Genomic DNA, 13,005 nt, shown 5'->3' on the forward strand with positions numbered 1-13,005 from the left:
TATCTCCATAAAAAACAACATTGAATAACTTAACTGGATGTAAGAACTAAATAGTAAGGTATTACAAGCCAATTTTTAACCTTGGTCTTTTACATTTGGTGCATAAATATACCACTTCATTCCTTCCTCATTTAACTTCAGAGACAGTCTTAAGTACATAACACCTATGAACATTAAATAACACTCATGGTAAAAGGCACTTTAAGAAAGAATTTTGGTCTGAATTAGCTGCACTAAGTCAGTGCTAACCACCTGATGGAGTAAAGCACGCTGATCTTTCCCAAGCATTGGTTTCTCTTTAGTTATGATAATGATTTATTGTACTTCTAAGTCCTGATTTGGAGTTCTGTTTCATTGCCACCTAAGAATATGCTGTAGCACCAGCAACAAAATAGAAACAAAAAAGAACAAGTAGAAGAAAAGATAGTGAGTAAAGGATATCTTAGAGAAACCAGAACAACTGCACTACACATCTAACTTTTCAGAAATACTCTAGAGAATTGAAGCAAAGCAGGACCAGATTTTTTTCTATTCCTGAGAAGATGAAAAAATGGCCTAAAAAATATTGCTGGGCAGGTGTACCAGATTAGACAAATAGCCTATGTGCAGGTGAGAAAGAATAAGACAGCTGTTACCCAGCACTAAATATATGGAGAGTATCCTTCAGTTACAGAAGGGTAAAGCTGCAGAGGGATCATTTTCCCATAAGAAATCAAAAAGGGGATGTGTGATGCTTTATATATATATATATATACTTCAACTGTAAATCCGTAAAGAGATGCAATTGCAAAACAAAACTGAAGGCTCTATAGAGAAGTCATCAAAATACAATCAGAGCAGATTTGCAAGAAGTCACATAAAAGATTGCACAAAGGCTTGAAATAAAATATAGACCAAAGCAGCCTTTAGGCAAATCCGTTATATTTGTAAGAAGTAAAACAATTCTGCAAAAGTCTTGTATGAGAGCTGAAGAGAAGCGAAGAAGAGCTAAAAAGAATAAATCACAGCAGAAATTTTGCAAGAGGCTGCTACGTGCAAAGACTGGATTATCACTTTGAATATGAAAAGACTACATATGATTTACAGTTGGACACAATACACAAGTAATACTATATTTGAAGGCACAGCAAGAGAAGTCTTTTAAAATTAAATTCTAATTGTATTGAGTACAAACAAGCAAGGCTCATCTCATAGGAGTTGTGCTGTTGGGAATGTGAACTGCAAACCAAGGCAAGATAAAATTCAGAAAAGCTAAGTTTTTCAGCTGTTTCAAAAATGAAGCAGTGTTTCTTTTTTAGGAGTGGAAATGTCAGATATTAGACGATATAGCAAATTCTGAAGAAAAACACAAGAAAAAATATAAAGCAAAAGCAGAACACAATTAAATGGATAATTGAATGGAAAAGTAACATAGAAAAGGTAGCTTATCTGTGCCCTTTTCTTTGAGATATGTGGTTGAATGTCACTCAGACTGTCAGAATTAGCTATATCCAAGCACAGTTAGCCAGATAACTTATGTCTTGGTGCAAGAGACATAATATCAAAGGTATGCCAGACAGCTCACTCCTGGAAGCATGTAGCTTAGGAACAGCTGATAGAAGTCACTCTCCCAATTTAGAGAGAATTCTGACACTACTCAGGAAGGTATTTAGGGTGAGTATAAACTCTAAAAGAGATAGTAGACAGCAGTCTGTTTATAAAGGCTACAATCTCCTTTTACTCTCCTTACTGAAATAACTGTGAGGTTGATTTCACTGGGAAATGGAGAATGGAACAAGATTTGGAAAATGTACTGCCAAAGACATAAAGACAAGCTTACAAGGCAATGAGGGCCAAGTCCCTGATGGAAAGAAACTCTAGGAAGTTTCAAAAACATTCAGCAAACTGCAGTGGGTGACTATCAGGGGAATTTCAAACAAGTTGATCAAAACATCCTGTCCTATAAATCATCATCACACATCAGCACAAGTGCTGCATGTGCCCACTGAAATCTTTGCTGTTGTTTATCAGGGGGTCACCAACCAGGATAACCAGGTAAGCTGTAATTCAAAGAGCCATTGCCTATTGCTGACTGGAGGCAAGCTCAGCACTAGGAGGCCTTGGCACTGAAAAGCAGTGTTTTAGGGAACTGTACCAAAAGCCAGTTTTTACTGCTACTCTAGAGTAGTGGAGAAAAAGCTGCCTTAGGCCATGGAAGAATCACTACAGTCATATATTGTCTTACCTGTTGGGTGACTACAGTAATGAAAGAAACTTCTGGGAAGAAAAATACTCCTCTAGCTGAAAAACCAAGAAACTGCCTAACAAGAACTATAGAGAAAAACAAGTTCCAGGGCAGAAAGACTGGTGCTTCCAGTGGACTTCGAAGGCATAGGGGACAATCTCTGGCAGGTGGTAGAGGATATTCACCAAGTTGGTTCAGTGGGCTTCTTTAAGGGACATAATTTATCATTATGTATCAAAGGAAGACTTTTAAATTAAGAACAGGTTGTGGGGGATGTGGCTTACACCAGGAACAAGTCAGTGTAAGTCCATACAAAATCACTCTGGCCATGTTAGGGTGGAGGAGTAATGTGATAACACAGCTCCCTCACCATAAAAATGAGTGAAAGACTTTCAATCTGCTCTTGTGTCTTGAAGAACACTGAGGAAGCAGAACTGTTTCAAAAGGACAGGTTAGTGTTTAAGGAGCCCGTGATCTTTGTCTTGTGCTTTTGCTTGGGGAGTTAAGGGTTTATTCAGGAATATCTAACAAAAGAGCCTTTTTGACTCCCAGGGAAGATGAGGAAGAGCTACTGAGTTGAGTCCACCAATTTCTCTTCTGAAGAGCTTTCAGAGAAAAAGAAGGTAATAAGGTAAATGCTGTTGAATCAATGACCAAGTCTCTTAATGATATAACTCTGGGAAAACCCCAGGACACAAATAGAAGCTATTTGAAGAGAGAGGACCTATCTATGAATGACTCTGTAAGAAACAAAGTGAGTACCATTATGGATCTCAAAAATGTGAAAGTCACAGCTGTTCTGCAGAGTTTTATGAGTTGCTGTTCCAAACCAGGAGGTGTCAGAAGACATGGCCTGAGCTAAAGGTGAAGAGCCAACCTTTGTAGACCTACATCTGACCAAACCACATCTTGAGAGCCAGCGGTCTCTTTGTCGAAAGCTTGTTTCTTTCTGGTTGTAGAAATACGAACCAATCCAAGAGCTGTCAGTCAGCCAGTTTGTTCTCCAGGCTTTGTTTGACTTTGTAGAACCTTTGAATTTCCACGTTAAGTGTTCTCAGAGATAACACCAGTGATCCCCACATGGTTCAAATCCAACTTTGAACATCTTGCCAGGGATGTGCCTTCCTCAGGGCAGTTAAGACAACAGCAGCTATCAGAAGTGGAAAAACAGGTTCCCCAGGGAAAAGTCCAGCAGTCAATGCCAAGTAAGGAAAGCAGATAACAGCTGGTGAAGTTTTGGCCAAAAAGAAGCTGAAAGATTGATCAAAGTTTATATCTACATGTATTTATATTGATATGGAATTAAAAATCTATACTTCATACTATTTACATATGATTTCTACATACATATATATACATATATATATAAATCTGTGTGTGGATATATACCTTCTATAAAGAAACTTTTTATAAATAATCATATACATACAGAATTTTAAACAAGGATCTGGGGTCTTACTCCAAAACTGACAGACTACTAAGATGGAGCCACAAAATCCTTCAAAACTTAATGTCTGGAATGAGGCTGCATTTGTGCACATCTCACTTGGATCATTTTGCTTCTTCATCAATAGATGACAGTGTAAAGACACATGTAGATATGTACTCAAAAGAGAAAGCTAAACTCACAGCAAATTGACAAAAAACATAGACACAATAAGATCATAAAAATACTGGTAGAGTATGCCCAAGAAAAAGAAAGACCAGAACCTGATGCTGGAGACCAAAATGTTGAGCATAACATTTTCACTTTGTAATCCTGAATGATTAGAAAATTGTATCAAAATTGTTGGTTCTTTATAAGTGTCATAAAATCACTATGGTAAGGTACGTTATGTGTATGTACAACAGCAAAGTAGGGGCTCAAAATGCGTTATTGTCTCATAGAGTTAGTGTTTATCACACATAGACTGCAGAAGGGTTTTTGATGGAAAAGGAGGAAAATTAGTAAGATCCTAAATTTACAAATTCCAAGAAGAGACTGTCAAAAAGCCAAAGGATGATCACCTAATATGAGGAGAAGACCATGTGCAGAGCAGCACACCAAGTAAAACCCTGTGGATGCTCGCTCTACAAGCATTCAAGTGCAGGCCCCATAAGATGGAGGAGATCAGACTGGCACGGACTGAGAACTGTTGAAATACACATTCTTATTTTAGAGAGGAAAGACATTTGGGGGTTACCATTTTAAAGCTTTCAGCATCCTGCTTTCAAACCATCCATGTTAGGGATGCTTGACAGAGTGAGGGTCTTTCTCTCTCCCTTGCAAATTTCTCCCCCCTCTGTGTGATAGTTTAATTTTTACTTTCAATAAGAACTAAATGCTTCTCTCTTTCACTAGCACGTAAGAATATGGATTAAGTTGCAGAATTTAATACACCCAAAAGATGAAAATGTCAGTATTCACTTTCATATTTCTTTTTTTCTTAGCTGTAAAATAGGGGTAGTAAATTTAACAATACAGCTCACATGATTCATTAGGCTTCATTAAGATTTCCACAGATTGTATTTTTTAGCTACTGAGTGTTATTATTTTTATCTCTCTCCCTCTGTTGAAGGGATTTAGAATGTCTTTCAGCATCTTTCTTATCACATTTGCCTTTTTTTTCTTAAACTCAGACATTCAGAGTCCTGTTTCTTGAAAGCTCTGCATAGTATCTGGGTTGATAAAGCATTTTGAGACTCTTCTAAGATAGCTCAAAGTGTTTTACTCATACACTACAATTAACATTCTTTGGTTTAAATTGCAATAAAACCCCAAATCCTACCTCTTCAGCTGAGGATGCATTCGTGCATAATCTAGAGGAGCATGCAGTTTATGAGTCTGGCTGTGTAAATTCACTTTATTCTAGAAGCTACGTTTAAGGACCATTGTTAGGGTTGTGAAAGCAAATATTCAAAAGTAAAATACCAGAATTAGAACCCATTCCAAAACAACTTTCTGCCTGTTAATTTGGCATTAATTTCTAGATACAAAAGTAGGAGTTCTGCACTAGGCACTTTATAGGGCTTGCTCACCTGAATATTGTACTACTGTCACGTATCAGCGCAGATTTTTCTATTCTTTGTGAACAATTCTGCTTAATTCAACACATACACACACACCCCTCCTCATGAATGGCATGACAAGCCCACTGTACTCCCTACACATGCCTTTTCTCAAGTAATTGAGTTTATTATTTTGATGCCAAAATGAAAAGACACTATGGAATTTATGCAGTGGAGTTTTCTTTTGTGCACAGTAATATTCTAGACTATGTGGACAATTTTAGGGCTTTAAATTACCAGAAGAACAACTAACAATTCTTTATGATACCACAAAATGGCTGTATTGTGTTCTGACTGTAAAAAGCTGATGTGAAAATTACAGCTGAGGTTTCACCTTGGTTGGGTGTTTTTTTCTTTTCATTTGTCTGTTTTCAAGCTACTCTGAAATGGATTTTCACCACAACACAGCAAGCAGTAGCAGTGCTTGAACAGAATGTTTCTTTAAAATGGAAGTTTATATTCTTCATGTTTGGCTAATTTTGAACTCAGGGAGTTTTTTTGGCAAAATAAAAATCACAAAAATGTTTATTTAAACAAGTAAAAAAATGATGCATAAACATATTATTAAATATTTTGATCTCCTTTTTCCTGCTAGCACTGTCTTTGCAAATTTTGCAAAGTCAAACCTTTCTTGAAGGAAGCTCTAGCAGGCTACAGGGATAAAATATTTCTCCTATTTACTGGTTATCCTCTCAGCACTATGAGGCTGCATTATCAGTCACAGCTTCTCTTCTCTTGCTGTTTTTTAACCCTAAAATTTTCCCATTACAGAGTACCCAGTGATGCTCTATGAACAACTCATATTCCCAGTTAAGCTCTACTTTACATACATTAGCTGGTCTTAAATGATATACAGATGCAAGCTTGACCTTTTGCTCATTATATAGGTGTGAGAGCACAGGTTGGATGGATTGTTAAAATAATCACAAGGCCTTACAGTGCAGAGAACCTCCCTCACCCTTCCTCTGCAGCCCTCACAGGAGGACCCTGAGCAAGCTCCTTGGATACTATTTTGGCATCCTACCAATGGCATAAGGAATGGGACAGTAAATACTTAACAAATGGCTGTAAAAACATGATATGAGATGAAAGTTGGAATGTAGCATTTAAATCTAGATTTTTTTTTATTTTTTTTTTTTTTTAGGGAAGGGGGGAAATCACATTGCCCACATCTGGATTGCTGAGTAAAAGCACCTTTTTGGCATTCTTGAATTTAGATGAGATTTATTCAAAATGCTGTTTCCCATCCCTAAATCTATAGGGCAAACTAGATACTTCATTTAGATGAGCAGCTTTTGGGCATAAATGACAACAACTGTTCATATGGATTTTTATTATGCAGATTAAATACTCTCTAATTACACATAGTGGAATACTTCATAACAGTCTGCTGTGTTATGTCAATAATCCATTAAGATATGAATAGATGCTTGGTAAAACTTCTGCTGAAAGCAAATGAGCGCTTATAATCTTGTTGGAAAAAGCACAACAATCCTATTGACAAGAGCCCAATGGGATTGCAGGGATACAGTCTCATAAGCTGCACTTGAATTCCAGAGAAAGGTCCTGTGGTGCTGATGAACTGTAAATACTAACAAAAGCACAGAACTCCAAAACTAAGCTCCACTTTTTTCCAGATTTATTCCTCATTTCAGTAGGAGCAGCTCCACTAAATCCCATGATGCTTTATCTCTTCTTCCCACAAACAGGGTAAGACGTAATTTTCAGTGTTTTTTGTCTTCATCGTATAGTTAATCATACAGTCATAACTTGTGAGTATCCCTCAGTTACTAGAACAAGTATAGTTTGAGTCAGGACCGATTCTGGAAGACATCAGAAAGTATCAAAAGATACCCATGTTCTCCTCCACTATTTCATAGAATTCTCAGTAAAATACTCTCAGTTGGAAGGGACCCACAAGAATCACTGAAGTCCACCTCCTGGCCCTGCACAGGACCACATCAAGAACCTCACCATGTGCCCAAGAGTGTTGTCCAAACACTTCTGGAACTCTGTCAGTCTTGGTTCTGTGATCACTTCCCTGGGGAGCTTGTTCCCGTGCCCAGATACCCTCTGGGTGAAGAAACTTCTCCTAATATTCAGACTAAACTTTCCCTGACATGGCTTCATGCTGTTACCTCAGGTCCCGACAGCAGTCACCAGAGAGAAGAGATTGGCACCTGCCCCTCTGCTTCCCCTTGTCTTCTATGCCTGCTCTCACCACCTCTCTGACACTGAGTCAGGCAGTCAGGGGCACCAATTAAAAAGGGAAGACTAAAGCAGAAAGGAGGGATGATGTTTAAAAGTGACAGTAATCAGAAACAGACATTTTAGAACATTGACCTGAATCCTAAGCACAAAAAAGTACAAACCAAACAAATCAAATATAGTTATTTGCAGTTTATATTGGCTGACCCAAGATCAACAAGAGGTATTAACTTAAAAACACTGTGACTCATCAACTGCTAACATAACCATCCTGCAGTTTATAGAGTCCTGGCAAAGCCACTCTACTGCACATTCTTCTGTGCCTCTCCACCATACTCCTTGTCCATCCAGAAAGTACAATTCCTTGGGAAAATTTTTAGAGTAAATTAGTGTGCTACGAGGTTGACGGTCATGAGCCGTATCCCAAGAAATATTTTTGCCACAAAAATAACTTTCTTAGTGCTGATGTAGACACAGGACCCCAGATGAAATTTTATACTGCAGCCACTGTCACTTGAATTAGCATAACCCAGGACAAGCCGTTTCACACTTGAAATCTGAGTTAACTACATTGTAAAAGGTTATGAATACACCCAGTGGTGATCCTGAACCACATCACTGCTGTGAGCCAGCTAACAGGATGGCCCTGTAAGTATTTCTATCAGCCCAGTGTGGGGAGCAGTGAATTCACACCTTGGTAGGAATGGATGTCTGGGGACGAAGAAACAGGGGGAAACAGTAAGGGCAGAAGGACATTCTTTAAGCAACTTTGCCTAGGTTTTTGTGTACATTTTTTCTTTTCATGAAACTACAGATCTGTGAATTGAACAGATCTACAAAATCCAAACATTCACTTTGCAAACAGAGTATGCTCCATCTGCTTGTAGCTCCGATGTGACTACAGCACAGATGTGCCTTCCCCCCATGCCACAAAGTATTCTCCTTTGCTTCCAGAATCCTGTGTGGCTTTAGTGGGCATCTGCTGTTGCTGGAGCATCTAAACATGCTTTTTCCAACCAAATCTATGCAGGAAAATTGTAATTTATTCTAAGTACTATAGTACTTAGTATATAGTACTAAGTGCTATATGGTGATGTCAGCGAACAACTATATGGTTGTTTGCTGATGTCACTAAAGACTATCAGAAATACTCATGAAGTGAGATTTGCAGTGAAAAGTAGTGTATTTCATTAGATCAAATTGTGTTGGCTGGAAATAAAGGGTTTGGACAGACAGGCACCTCTTTAGGTCTTAAATAGAGCAATCTTCAACCTTAGGTGCACATGTTAAGATTTACTAGCCATGCTAGTCAAAACTTAGATACAAGTTCATAAAAGACTGGAGTTACACAAAGCCACATTTGTGGCACTTCCTAATTTTTGGGAGCTTTATTTTTCAACCTCAGTAATGTTATCATTATTGTTATATATGTGTTATATATCTGTAATAACTGTATGATCCCCAGAACTGATCAGAGCAAATCCTTAAAGGATACCCCAAAGTTTCAAAGAAGTAAATTTGTGGCAGTTCTTGGAAAAGACCTTTCTTGTTCTTTGATAAAGTCACTGAGTATTTTATGCAAAAATAACAGGGGAAAAGAGATGATTTGTCTGTTGATCCATCATTTATTGGCTCCTTTACACACAGCTGGTAACACATGTCGATCGTGCTTTATTAGTTGGAAATACACAGCGGTTGGGTGGATCTTTTCACTGGCATTAAGGTAGATTACAGTTCTGCTCTTACCTCATTAACCTTTATTGCTAGAGCTTTAGTTTACTGAGATAGAGTTTGTCACTCTGCAATCCTGTGTTAAATTAAATAGAATGCTTTGTAGGTTGTCTCATTTCACTGTATTCCTCTATTTAGCTCAGTACTGTAGATTGTTACTCATTTTGAATAAAGCAGTCTTCAGATGAAACAAATAAAGCTTATTTACAATCTAGTAGCAATAAAAGTCTACACAAACAAAAATTTACAGGTTGCTTTTATTTGTCTTTTGATTTCTAAGTCTTTAGAGCCTACATGAACATGGCTTGTAGAATTGTTCTGCAGGCAGAGACTTACATCAAATTTAATTAAAGTTGGAATTCCCGCTGTAATCATATGAATTTAAGAGTTTGGGGCTGTAAAAAAAACCCCAAACCTAAATATTTTCTGACTCTCAGCTGAATTGTGAGTTATCAACACCCAACTGCAGAGCTGCATGAATCACTGTGAAATCGATTTTATCACGTGGTTCCACAATGCATCCTATGGGGGTTTTTTTGCATTTTTTCCCATGCATTTTTAATGTATTGCCTGATCTTTGGGTACAGATTCCTTACCCTTCAGCAAATTCTAACTTTCTAAACACCTGAGCAATTTCAAACACCTGGTACTTAATTTTCATCCACCTGATATTTAATTTTCATCAGTCTTCTAGGGAAATATTTCTTCCCTCTTAAATGTAGATATTTTGCTGCTAGAATTACATACTTCTGAGGTACACTATTCAATCTCAAAACATGAGTAGCCGAAGGGCTAGATCTCTATCATCATAAAAAGAAATAGATATAGTTTTCTTATAAGACTCAGCGCTTGCTTCTGACACTGGAAAGACAGTAACAGTTATCCACTGTTTAAATGTTCACACTTTTAATAGTAGCAGAACCATACAAAGTTATTTTAGAACTGGTTTGCCCTCAAGTTCTGCCACTTCATTTCACTCACAGGTCTTAAATACATCTCTTCAGGGATATTCATTCTGTTGCCACCAGTGTAATTCCACGCTGTAACACGTTTATAAGCTTTGGAGAATCGTGTCCCTACAAACATGGACCTATAGGGGAAAAATCACATAATATCTTAACTCTAACAGAGCTAAAATCTTATTTTAAAAAGAGAAGTGGATGTGATTCCAGATATATGTATGTGTGTGCGTGTGTATAGATATATATAAAAGTCATATGACAAATCAGTTTTTATTGTTACTTGCTTGAAAGGAAATATACACACACATGACTAGCTGAGTTTTATAGAGGCTCTATCTATTGTCCAACCATACAGTTGTCAAAACATAACTATTTTTCAATGAGCATAATAACCACACTCCTTATTTACTCGGGTAATGGGATGAATAACATAATTCATCTTCATATTTAAAAAAAAATGAGGGGTCTACATTAAATAATTTGAGGTAAATCATGGACTGCTTGAAGGACTGTAAACAATTAATAATTATAAATAGGCTGCAATTTGTTGAAATAGATGCAAAGAGGTATCTAGGGAGATGCTGAAGAAGTCAGTGTTGAAACAAATTTACTATAAGCATAAATGTTCTAAAATGGGCAGTTGATTAAATGAGTATATGATTTTTTTAAAATTTCAATGTAAGCAAAGACAGGGGGAAAGAACCATAGTAATCAAAAGAAAGCAGCAGCATGAGGTTACTTCAGCTGAAATGTAAGATAATAATATGAGAAAGATTAATTACAATCTTAATTATCTTTCCCTCACAAAATTCTCTTCATATATAGTTATTGTTTAAAATAGAATCAAGAATTTAAGACACTGCTGGCTTCAGGAGCCTGATACATATTCTGTTAAAATGAAAGGGAGCCTTTCCCTTAATGCCAGTAACTTTGGATCCAGCCTCACTAAAACTTCTGGATCTGGGATGAAGTTAATGTAAAGAATAATAGAAACAAAAATATGTTAAAGAATACAGATAAAGATAAGGTGATCTAATAATGACAAAATCTCCCTGTAGTGACACAATAACACTCTTAATTATAATTAATTCGTGTCAGTATTTGTGGACATGGGTTAGGGTAAAATACTTAAAGTAACATTGTATTACTGAGTCTTTTACTTCCATCATAGCATGAGTATGCACTGTGACAGTTCTAGGATTATTACTTAATATGCAGACTTCAGAAAAACAAGTAACTTTTTTTCTATGCATTTTCTTCGTGTTGGAGGACAGGGCTGTATAAAGTCAAACAGCTGAAGAGAGGTCTATGTTAAAATGATGTGAATGTATGAAATTTAATTTTCAAATAATATAATCTTCCCGAGTCTGATGTGCTAAGCATAATAAATGAACAAGCATGCAGTACTTTATGCATAAGCAAAAATAAATCAGTGCAAAGTCCCTGCAATTCGTCTGGTCGAGAAGACTTATTAGACAAGGTCAAATTATATGAAAATCAATCTTCATAGACTGAATCTGATTTGCATTGGTAGATAAATGTTTACCATAATTCCAAATCAAGAACAAGACTATACAGTAATTCCTTCATCCACGCTCATGGTCCATCATACCTAGGGACACATTGTTGCTCACACAGGCTGTGCTTGTGCTCGGCTCAGCCAAGGGGAGCTGTGCAGAAGTGCTGCTCTAAGCAGAGATATGAAAATCGTTTTTGTCTGACTTTGGAAAAAAAACCCTGTCCTGAGTTAACATGAAGCTATTTTTTAATCAATTAAAAACAAGTCTAACAAATTGTATTGTTTTCCTGTGTCCTCTCTTATACCTCCAACAGGGAGGAGAGCTGCCCTCCAATCCTTCTTCTCACTTGACCAGATGAGGAATTTGACTGGATCTGCCATTTCAGAGGACTATCCTAGACATGGTCATTAGCTTGCAAATAGTTTGTCACCCTGCAACAGACCTCATCTTCCTCAGTTATGTGGGCTGTACTCAGGTGTGCCTATGAATCTGGTCTGAAAAGGTTTTAGGAAATAGTTCAGAAAATTCCAAACTGATCTAATTCAATTTTTTTTTGTTATTCCTTTTCTATTTTATTTTTTTTTATCTGAAGCTATTTGCCAATTTCAGCTCACATTTGCATATAACTTTGGTTGCCCTCAAATTTCTTGTGGTGGCTGAATGAATAATTGAAAATCCTGAATCCCAATCTTAGTTCTAAACACATATTTATTCCCTCTCCCTCTCCTTCAGTCCTGGTCTAGGCAAAGGCCAAACCAGCTTGCAGTATAACTCTAGCATAATACCACGATCCCACTTCCTAAACTGCTCTATATTATGCTGCAGCAGAACCCTGAGCACTCTTTTTCTAGTGTTAATTTGCATTTCACTGAAGGTAGAGGAATGGTGAGGAATACTTACTTGAGGAAACCCTTAGGTAATTTTTAAGACAGCTTCAGCACCCAAAGCAGTAATACTCCAGGTCCAGAATAAAACTTCCACATCTCAAGTGCAGCCTGAGTAAGATTTATCACCTGTTTACACTTTCAAGTAAGCTTCTCCACACTGGGCTTGATTCTGATTTTGCCTACAGTGGCTTTACACTGATGTGACTCTACTGGTGGGAAATAGAGTTGCTCTGGGTTTCACCTGGCATCAGACCTCTCCGAATTATGTTCTGTCAACGGCTGTTAACAGAGTCCTGGGTCACAGGTGGGCACCTACCCTCAAGAGTTGTAAGTTTAACTTGACAGATAACATAAGTGCTAGGAAAGACTGCACATTTGCTCTCAAAGAAACCAAAGGGGCTGGAGAGGGCTCATCAACCTGCAAG

The sequence above is a fragment of the Manacus candei genome, unplaced genomic scaffold (assembly GCF_025592945.1).
Source record: "Manacus candei isolate 608988 ecotype Guabito, Panama unplaced genomic scaffold, ASM2559294v1 h1tg000056l, whole genome shotgun sequence".
Classification (NCBI taxonomy): Eukaryota; Metazoa; Chordata; class Aves; order Passeriformes; family Pipridae; genus Manacus; species Manacus candei.